Below are 11313 nucleotides of genomic sequence, written 5' to 3'. Positions count from 1 at the left end.
TTTTTGCTTCCAAGTTGTTGTTTAATTCAGGAAAAGTCATTAATCTGTTCACATCATGGCATGCTAAGTAATTATCAATAAATATTTAGTATATAAAGAGTGAGTTTCAATGACACTGGAGATGAGTGCAAAATAATATGGATGTATTAGAAGAAAATCTAAGTTGCTCTCTGCTAGACAGCAGAAGGAATTATTAGTTCTGAGCAACCCTTGCACATTGTCAGTAAAGCTGATTGCATAATAGAAGATCCTCTTGCAAGAATTTTGAACAACATTCATCCTGTTGAACAAGCTTCTCCCAAACTGGTTGCATAAACGTTGCCCTTATGTGACAGCCCCAAAACAAAGTGCCTCATCTTCATGCAGAACATCTAGGCAATCTGTTTCTCCAACAAGAACAAATCCTTTCAAGACTGTGTCCCCAGAGTTGGTGTTCAGCCTCACAGCATCATAGTGTATAAATAATTTCACTAGAAGAGTTTTCAACAGAAAAATTGCAGAGCAGATGATAGATTGCAGTCTAACATTGCAGTCTAATTTCTTGTTTTTTGTGAACACATTCATAATAGATACTTAAATTGGTTCTACACACATGATCCAAGCAATACTGTAAGGGGTCTCTCTTTCTGAGGCTCCTGGATGCTGTGTGAAAAGCCATCTTCAAATTTCTCATCTGTTTGGATTGTCAGTAGGGTTTAAGACAGTTCACTGTTGAACTTGGTACCACATCAGGGATCACTGTAATTTATAAAACATCAGTTGGGTAGGCTACGTCCTAAAACACCTGGGACCTTGAAGTGTGTGAGATGAGAATTGAGGCCTTCTCAGAGTGTATCCACAAATCTTCAGAAAATTCTGCCAAATTTCCTCTACGAAGTGCTTTCCAATTTAAAAACAACCAAAATCCCAAAGCAAACAAGAGGAAAAGAAAAAAGAAAACCAAAGAATAATTTTCCTACACCATACATTATTTGTTCCAACTTCAGCTTTTTGAATGGAGCTCTGGAGGTACTCTTCCTACAACTGTGTTGAGTAATTCAGGGTTTTTTGTATTGATTGACCTTTCTGACTGTCGCTCACAGTTCTGAGTACCTTATTTACAGCCTTTAAAATTGCAGGGGATGTTACATCTCTAAAAATTAGAATTATAGATCCAACACATCCTGGTTTAAAGCTGCTGAAGTAAGCTGGCAGGAAACATCTTACAGAATCATAGGGTGGCTGAGGTTGAAAGGAGCATCTGGAGGCCATCTGGTCCAACCCCTGCTTAGGCGGTCTCTGTCTCTATAGATGCAGAGTTAAGAGGCTTATGACCCAGTTGTTTCAGAAAGTTTACTGAAAGTGCAAAGTGCTCATTTGCTCTCACATACGTTGTCTTTATTCCTGGAATTTTGCATATATATGCTAGAACTTGCTTCCAAAGGTGGCAACCCTGCTCTCTGCATAATGACTACGTGTTATGGCACTCTCAAAATGTAAGAGTTCCAGATTTTCCAATTTGAACTCATGCCTTGACAACTGTGACATCCTAACTATTAGGTAATAAGACTTCTTAAGAGGTGGTATTCTTAACAGGCTAGTGAATGACAAACAATGTGAACTTCTGCCTAAAGGCTAGGGTAAAAACTGGCAATGCCTATGAAGTTCTAACCACTGCTGCAATTCGAAATAAAAAATCATATTCCACACCCCAAAAATGAGACTATGACTTGAATCAGCCCTCTCTTCCACTGTGGACAGAGGCCACTATGTTAGGATGCTACATACTTTTGCATTTTTTCATCCACTCCAATTTTTGCTCTCTTCCTATGGTCCAGTGACGATCTCATGTACATACTGGCTTACCATTGCCAAACTAAGGAAGGCTTTTCTCAACTTATTAGTTGAGAATTAGAACAGTACCCTGGAGACAACGGGTCTAAAAATCCATCAGAAAGAGGTCCCTGTTGCATACACTGGACACTGAACAACTAAAGAAAAAGCGATTCCCATCGTTATTCTCTGATAATATTGGGTATGTGGTCCAATGACATAAGTATGTCCTAAGCGTACGGTCAACACCTGCAGGAGGAAGGAGATCAGCCTCACTGAGTCCATCTGGAATGGACTTCAAGGAGTATAGTCAGCTGCTCAGGAGTGCCTAGATTCAAGTTGGAGCATGTGGAGAAGCACATCGGTAGACATAATGGGTTTTTGTTACTGGAAACAGACAGCTCTAGTGTGGCCACTTGCGGAGGTCAGGTCATCCCAGCCAGGGGATAGAGTGGGCATCTACATGTAGAGTAACTGAACCAGCTACATAAATAATCCACAGCATGAATTTACAGCCCAGGAATGCTTCTATTGTGTCTCTTCAGGTCAATGAGAGAGAGTGTTAAGCCATGTAATAGTCATTGTACCATTGGAGAGTCATGAGAAGCAGTGCTGTGTAGCTTGCCCTGATATTTACGCAGTGACAGCTTTAGTCAGATGTGGGTGTAGGTAAATAGTCTGCGACTCAGCATCCACTCACTCTTAGCTATTATAGTGCTGTACATCCAAGTATTCCTGTCCCAACCAGAATTCCAATATCAATGCTTGGATGCCTCCTAAATGTTATGGTGAGTGTTACCAGCTTCTGACTTAATGTTTAAATGAAAATTGGTAATTCTTGTCTCCATACAGTAAGAGTTCACTGTGTTACATTCTTTGTGACATGGGTTGGAATTCCACTCTCCCCAGAAGGTGTTGGTTTTGATGTTGTTGTTTTTTCAACACGTAAAGCAAAGCAATAACAGCAATAACCATGATTTTCTTTAACATCCTCCTAGAGTGGGTCTTCCTCTAGGGCTCATAAGAAATTAACCTGAAGAGGTGATGTGGAGTGGAAGAGACTGTAGGTCTGGGGCACATGTACACTGATGCTTGCAGAACAACTCAGTCACATCACACAGCTGACTGAGTTCAAGATGGATGCTGTTATAGGGAGTTACTGCTGCAAAAAACACACCTGCTTCTTACAAGGCTTGTAAGGTAGCTTCTCTAGGCCATTGTGGTGAATCATACAGAAAGGATGAGACCACTGTAGTTGTTTTCTAAAGTGATCTTCAAGAAAATAGGCATGTCTTGAGTGAAAGAATGGACAACTCAATTTCTGTAACTATTTATCATAGTAGTACATTGTGTTTGTAAGTCATATTTATCATGTGATACCTTTGTACCACACCAAAAAACAGCTCACTAGGGTGGGAATACTAAGAAGTGTGGTTTTTGAGGGAAAATGAGGGTAGAAACAGAGTCTGATTTGCATGAAGGCAACCAAGTAGTTTTGAAAATGTGATTCCATGTTTTCCCATTTGTTCAAATCAAATTTGTCATGCTTCAAGGTTGTTCCCTAAGTAATGAGTAACGGGCAAAGACATCAGCTATATGTTTATCATCTTGATTTCACGAGCTTATTTACCTGGAACATCACCAGTGCTGTATGTTTGCTGAATATGAAGTACTTCTGTGTTGAACTAAGCAATACAGGCTGGTGTTTATAAGACAACCGTGTGGTCCACCAGGGAACACTTTCCATTTTTCTTTTTTAAGTGGATAATCTTTGAGAACTTCCCATGAAAATCCTTTCAAAAATCTTCCCCGGCATAAGACAACGCGTAGGCTGCTCACAAATTCACTCTTTGCATTTGGACTTTAGCTCAATGGGTGGTGTTTTCAAGGGAGACATATGTGCTAAGGCCAACTCAGAGATGAAGAAAGTAATTTCCCTAGCATTCATTATCCATTTCCAGAATGATGAGTTGAATAAGATAAGTGTGACTGGCACCATCCAGCTCTTCCTAACCTTTGTTTTCCTTCATTATTGACTTATATAAAGAAGTTATAATTAGGCCTTGGAACCGTTTCACAGCAGACTTAAAACAACAACCATTCCAACATAACAATCAGACCTATTAAAACTGGGGAATTGTTCATGGATCTAAAATGAAAAGGAAACCACTTTCATCATAGACCAGAAGCTGACATTTTATCCAGTGTAGCTAATTGTGCTACTGACAGGCAGGTATCTCTGATTAAAGGGAAATTTACTTAGAAGAAAAAAAAGAAAAAAATATATTTATAGAAGATTCATGTGTTGATTTGAAGCCATAAGATACCACTTCAATGGAGGAAAGAGGGAAGCATGTTCCACTGCAAACTGTTCATTTTGCACAGTTTGTGATCTTGTCTCACACTTGTCTGCCAACTCCATGTGTTAGAACATTTTATGATTTCTCCACTGCTATTTCTAAGGGTTGGATGTGTCCTAGATTGACATGGGCGGGTAGACTGTGATTAGAGATGTTCCCTGGGAGATTAGATAATAATGCCCTGCATGGAGTCAGCAATATTTATAGAAGTCCAAACAGTTTATAGAAGAGTATCACTCACAAAATGACAGCTTTAGGATTTTCTAACCCTTCAAAGAAAAACCCTGCAAGCAACAGCTGTGGCAAGTCTAATATCACAGAAACAAGCAGTGATTAAAATACAGGCAGTCAATTTATTGAACAATTCCCATGGACCCCCTAACATCAGCCACTTCCTCTTCCAAAACCCAGCATCTCACACAGGCAGAACCTGGTGGCAGTTGCTCACACTCCATGTTTGATATACTTTTAATCTGTTTTTAACTGGCTGCTCTAGCTCTGTCTACCTTCTCCTTTCAGTATGATGGCAATGTGTTGAAGAGTGACATGCTGCCTTGATGCCACTGATGGTTTGCTCAAGCAGTGTTCAGTGCTAACATGGTATAGCAGTGCTGCTCCTAATTCCAGAAGACAGTCAGTTTTGATCAGTAAGGCCATCATTGTGCTGCACCATATTAAACAATACAAATGTATCCTCATGACATTTTGAAAAAGGCAGTATACGACCACTGTTTTCATAATATTGCACTGTGTGGGCATTGTGTATATGTGTGACAAGAAGCAGTCTCTTTTTTGAACTCACACACTTAAACAAAGAAGGACATTCAGGCAGTAGGTAAGAAACAGGTGGATAATAATATTTTCCTCGAAGGGCAGGTTTTAATGAGTCTTGCAACTTCAGTCATTATTCAAGGACATGGAAAATTTGCTGCACAATACCATCCACATTCTCTCAGTGAAGTCCCAGAATCAAATTAAAAATAATTTGTGTGAGACTTGGTATGAACAGGCTCCTCAGACCAGGGATAATGATGATGGAAATAAATAGATAGCAGGAAAGGTGGCTCTGAGAGGCATGACAGATATGCCAAGGCTGGCAGCTTTCACAGAAAGCAGAGATAGACCCTCTCCTGAATGCTCCTTACAGACCATAACCAGCTAAAGGCCAGTTCCAAAGGATTAGCTGAGAGTAATGTGGAAAGAATCTACCTAGAGGGCAAAAAGTGGAAGAAGTGGGACACAAGACTAGTCAAGGCTCCTTTTTGCTCATCATGTGCCACCCCAAATGTGGAGGAAAATGGAGGCTGGTGGGAGTGTTCTTACCAAAGTGAAGTAGCAAGGTGTCACAGGTTACCTAGATTTACCTGTATCTGTGACAGGGCAGCCGCCCCGTAGGGCCTCCCCTCCCTCCCCTCCCGGGGCCCCGGAAAGGAAGGGAAAATAAAACAGTGGCAGCAATCTAAGGAGGAAAACTTATTTTACTAAATATGATATCGGAATACAATGATTTGGGCTAATAAATCGAACAAAAACAGAGAGAGAGAGAGAGTCCCCGAAAACCGAGAGGCCTACTGTGAAGTCTAGGCGACACGGCAGGAATGCTCCTCACTCCCTGAGAGTCCGAGAGAGAGAGAGAGAGTTCCAGCCTGAGAGTGAGATTATAGATGTCCTCCTCCCGTGACTTATCTCTGGCCGCGGCGTCCTCTGGGATATGTAGTTCTTCTCCGAGAGCTGAGCACCTGGGATGCTACTATTCTACGGAACTGGAGTATGGATGATCTATACTGCACATGATGTTATGATGTGGAATATTGACAGCAGCACTACAAAACTATGACACAAGGATAGCCGAAGACCCTGTTTTCACAAAACTGTGTAGTACCAAGATACTTTTGTGGCCTCTCAAAGTCAGAAAAGATCTTCCTCTTTCATCTCACTAAATTACTCCACAACAAAGCAACTTGAACTTGAAACAGAAAGAACATAAGATAATTTAATGGGATGGTATATCAAATGATGCAATTTGGATGACGCATCTCTTCACCGCTTTATTAATTGTACTCTTTCAAAAAGGCACAATAAATAATGATATAAATGCCTCTCTTAAGAAATATATTCTTTGAATCGAAATGAAAATTGAAAGGTATCTAGATACTTGCACTTGTCATATTTTTTGTTGGTTTAGATCCATTAAAAAAACATGCCCATAGAAGGAAAACAGATATTAAAGAAATGAGGAACAGCATTTTACAGTTAAAAAAATAGAAAATTGAAACCTGAAAGAAAAATCATCCTTACTCAGGATGTGTTTTTAGGAGAGATTTGAAAGGACAGCATTTTGCAGTTAAATGAGGGTGGTAAACATCTTCTCCTCCTACTCTCTGTAGAAGTGGATCAGACTCCAGACTCTCCTAAATACTCTGACTAGTAATAAAAACCATATCCAGACAGCATTTAGAAACTGAGGCATTTAAAATAATTTTAGAGACATAAAAAAACTTTCAGTGAATGATAAAACTTATAAAATGCAGGAATCCTGGAACGAGCAAAATGTTCCTGGAGTGACTTCCCACGCATCATGCTCTGCTCTGCATATCCTGGTGTTCTCTCTCTCTGGAAAAGAACTCATCACTTTATCAAGGGATAAAGATCACATGGATGAAGAAATACAGAAAAACTGAAACCTCTGATGTGAACTATCAGTGACAAATAATCACATTCCTTAATCAGAATTATGTTGTCCCGTCACACTCACTACATGAGAAAGGCCTGAGGAGTAGAGTTAGGAGGCTGAATGCATGAAGTTTAGAATGTTTTTTTTCCTCTGGAATTCAGGCTACGGAATTATTCTGAAGAGCAGTTGGAAGGGAATAGGTTGGAGGAATCACCTGTAGGAATCGTAGGTTGACAGAATGTTCACTAAAGAAATGAGCACTGCATTGCTCCCATTGCCATAGCAGATGCATGGTGAGCTGTTTATATGACTTGAGCTCCATGTGCTTGCTTTTACTTTACAGCCACGGTAGTGGTTGAAGGACAAGAAAGTCATGAGTGGTGCTTCTGATTTTTAAGGCTGCCAGTTCCCTGTAGATTTAACTAAGAGGTCACCAATGAAGATACGGTTATCAGACGGCATCTGCATGGTCTCAACCTCCATACTATAGCTTGGGTTTGCAAATGTCTTTTGAACGCACAGTCTAACAGGTAATGCAATAAAACTAGTCAAGATGAAATCTCTCCATTCATTGATCCACAGGTGGCTTCTGTCTGACAGATGTGAGCCTGGACAGTAGGGATGTTCACTTTTATAAGTGATAGGCAGGATCCAGCTCTTGATTTATGTTGAGTAAAGCTCTATTTCAAGCTAGTTATCTAATCCGTGTCAAGCCCCCAGGTAAATGGAAATGTCAGATCATTCCCACATGAAAATCAATTTTTATTTCTCAGAGGGCTCTCCAAGCACTGAGCAGCTAGGTTGAAGGCAGAGAAACTGAAAAATATTTGCCTTTCAGAAAGAAAGAAAATAAACTGGGAAAACTTCTAAGCTTATAGAACACTGAATTCGTTTTCATTCTGAGGAATATTTGTGTCTGTTAATAGTAATTCTGTATATAATAATAATAACATAATGTATGAATGATTTTTTATAGGACTCTGGGCCTCATGTCTGTCTCCTGCAGTGTATCTGGCTATATGATAAATGTCAGACCTGACTCATGAGAAAGAAAAGCCCTTCTTTATTCTGCATATTATTCTATCAGTAACAAAACCTTTGGAAAAGTGTTTATTTTTGTCATCCTCAGATCATTTGCCTTAGAAAGAATGTGAAATAATAAACCAGTAAACAGGTTATCACCAGAAAACAAATTATCCACACCCAGCCAAGCAAAATATTTTTTTGTGTGTGTTTAGTTAGTAGTTGTTTTATCTTTATCTTCAGTCCCTTGTACTTTGATTAAAACAGTACTTTCTGAAGGGTTCACTACTAATATTAGACAGGGAAATGTCTAAAACTGGGTCATGTGTCTGCTACAGTAAAAAATACCCTGCATTTCAGAAGCCACGCTATTTCCTTTAGGGGATAAAAAAAAAAAAAAAAAAAAAAAAAAAAAAAAAAAAAAAAGCTTTATTAAAGGATGTTCCAAGAACTCAGATGAAGCTAGTTGCCCAAGAGGGATGGGGAAGCAAGTAATGAGCAGTTCCATCACAGACAGTCATCACTCCTAGACATAGCCTTTCAGTGACTGAAGAGCTAATGATGCTAGATTCTGAGGAAATTCACAGCCTGCAATCTTGATGAGGTAAAACAGCAAGTCTAATCTGCATTTAATGAATGATTCAGGAATAACTTTAAGAACATAAGTTCTTAAGGGAGCAGGGCTTTGACAGAAATAGGTACCTGCCGTATGCATGTCTTATGACCTGGCTAATTACGGGTATTTGAAGAAGTTACTACACTTCATTCAGTTTCAAAACCCATTGTCTTCCTGTTCTGTCAAGTAAGAAACTCTGGTACTTTGTTAAAACTCGTGCAACCATGTAAGCTGAGCCTAGAAGATAATGAGAGAAAAAGGAAAACCGATGAAAAGTTATTTCTGCAGAGCACTGTGGACAAATATTTATGTCCCCTCTGAGTCATCAGTATGGGTTCTCAGACATACCTGCCAACAAATAATGTGATTTTGACCTACAATGGTCTGAACACCCCAATTAAAGACTACTAATAATATACAAGTAAATGCAAAGAAAGAAATCTAATTAAGCATAGAGATTTAGGAGGTTTCATTTTTTTTAATCCCAATAGTGTTTTCTCCTTAGATGGGGAAAAGTACAGCTTCCTTACAGGAGGTGTTTTTAAGCTGGAAATACTTTGTGAATGTTGGTAGCATTGCAAAATATCATTAAAGGAAAAAAAAAAAAAAAAAGGACCTGGGAGTACTGATTGATGCTCAGCTGAACATGAGCCGACAGTGTGCCCAGGTAGCCAAGAAGGCCAACGGCATCCTGGCTTGCATCAGAAACAGGATTGCCAGCAGGAACAGGGAAGCGATTGTCCCCCTGTACTCAGCACTGGTAAGGCTGCATCTTGAGTACTGTGTCCAGTTTTGGGCACCTCACTTCAAGAAAGACATTGAGGCCCTGGAACGTGTTCAAAGAAGGGCAACAAACCTGGTGAGGGGTCTGGAGCACAGGCCATATGAGGAGAGGCTGAAGGAGCTGGGATTGTTCAGCCTGGAGAAGAGCAGGCTCAGGGGAGACCTTATTGCTCTCTGTAACTTCCTGAAGGGAGGTTGTGGTGAGCTGGGGGTCGGCCTCTTCTCACGTGCCATTAGTGATAGGACCAGAGGGAATGGTTTCAAAATGTGCCAGGGGAGATTCAAGCTGGACATTAGGAAATACTACTTCTCAGAAAGGGTGGTCAGGCACTGGAATGGACTGCCCAGGGAGGTGGTGGAGTCACCGACCCTGGGGATGTTCAATAAACAATTGGATGTTGTGTTGAGGGACATGGTTTAGTGGGAGCTATTGGTAATACGGTTGGACTGGATGATCTTTTAGGTCTTTTCCAACCTTGGTGATTCTGTGATTCCATGATTCTATGAAATGGACATATACAACCAGCAGTGACCCCATCAAGGTGTCAGACCCTCTCACCCAGAGCCTTCCTTTTGATTTAGCGGGAAAAAGTTGCTGAGACACATTTGAAACTGAGGGTATGCCAGGGTTCCAATGGGAAAGATAATTGTTTGTGAGGCAGGTAATTGTTACCCACACTTTGCAGGCCTTTCTCAGTACCTATGCCCTTTGTCCCTCTGCACCTGCCTTCAGGTCTCATACATCAACTTCACTTTCCCACCTCCCACAACCTCCTACTGCTTATCTCTCTCCTCACCTAGGATCTCAGTGCAGGTAGGACTACCATGTGCTCTCATTATGAAGTCCCATCTCATGTTCCCTATCCAGGAACACTGTTTCTGGGATTACCAGGATCCTCTGAAACAGCAATGGTAGTGTGTATGACAAGTTACTCCCAATGCTATGGAGAAGCAACTTAGAGAAGAGCAACCCAGGGAAGGTAAATTGCTCTTGTGTCAAGGTTTGGACGCTGGTGCTTCTGTCTGTTTTGCTCTGTTTTTCTGTGTAACCAAGTTTCTGTAGTGTGGACAGCAGTGTGGAAAATGTCAAAGCATTTGTAATAGCTAACTTATTATCTGCACCTAACAATGGAGGAAATAAAAGCAAACACAGAAAAAAAGGTGATTTTCAAAGACAAGCACTATACAATCAGAAATAAAACCTGCAGGTCACACATTAACCATGCCGCTATTCTGACATTGCAGGCGTCAGAAACGAGACACTGATTGCAAGAGCAAGAGAGAGGTGGCTGAGAGAATGAGGGCTCTCAGCCCTTTGAAACAGTGTCGAGAACCTGGGTTGGAGCCAGGCAGTAGCAGTGCTCACGCAGCCTCCGCTCACACAGCCAGCTTGGCAGCACAGAGCTTCTCTCCTGCCTGCTCCATATACAGCACCAGCCTTGAGAAGGCTATGACTCAAGATCTGTGCAGTCTTGAAAGGTTGAAAATATCTGTAAGAGCTTCACTTTTTGCATGGCATTTTAAGATGTAAGCAAAACCTGCAGCAACGTGCCCAGGCTGCATATACAGAGTTGTCAAAAGTAGCACACTGTGCAGTATTTCTATTATAAATCCTTGGTTCCAAGGGACTGAAATTCAACTGCAATTAATCACTGCAGGATAAAGCTAGGAAATAGAGCATTCTGGACAAGCAAGTATTTTTTTTCTCTCAGTAAATCTGGAAGTATGGAATGTGTACGTGAGACCATGAGACACTGAAGAGATTCCTCCTGGGCTTTGAGATTATTTCATTTTCCAGGTGAATAAAAACAGATTTAACAACAAAACCTGGAACATAGTGGAGATTTGTTGCAATGGAATTTCACCAAATAAAATGCTGTGGCCAAAGTACGATCTGTCTGCCTTCTTCCCAGATCTCCATCAAGGATCCTTTATGTAGTCCTTCCCTCAGTTACGAGTTCTGTGGGATTATTTTACACATAGAATCTGGGCTGTTTCTCGTGACCATAAACTGCAGCAGTGCCACAAATTTCCTTCACCAAGAG

Source organism: Excalfactoria chinensis, chromosome 2, assembly GCF_039878825.1.
Source record: "Excalfactoria chinensis isolate bCotChi1 chromosome 2, bCotChi1.hap2, whole genome shotgun sequence".
NCBI lineage: Eukaryota > Metazoa > Chordata > Aves > Galliformes > Phasianidae > Excalfactoria > Excalfactoria chinensis.
This window is presented reverse-complemented; position numbering follows the sequence as displayed.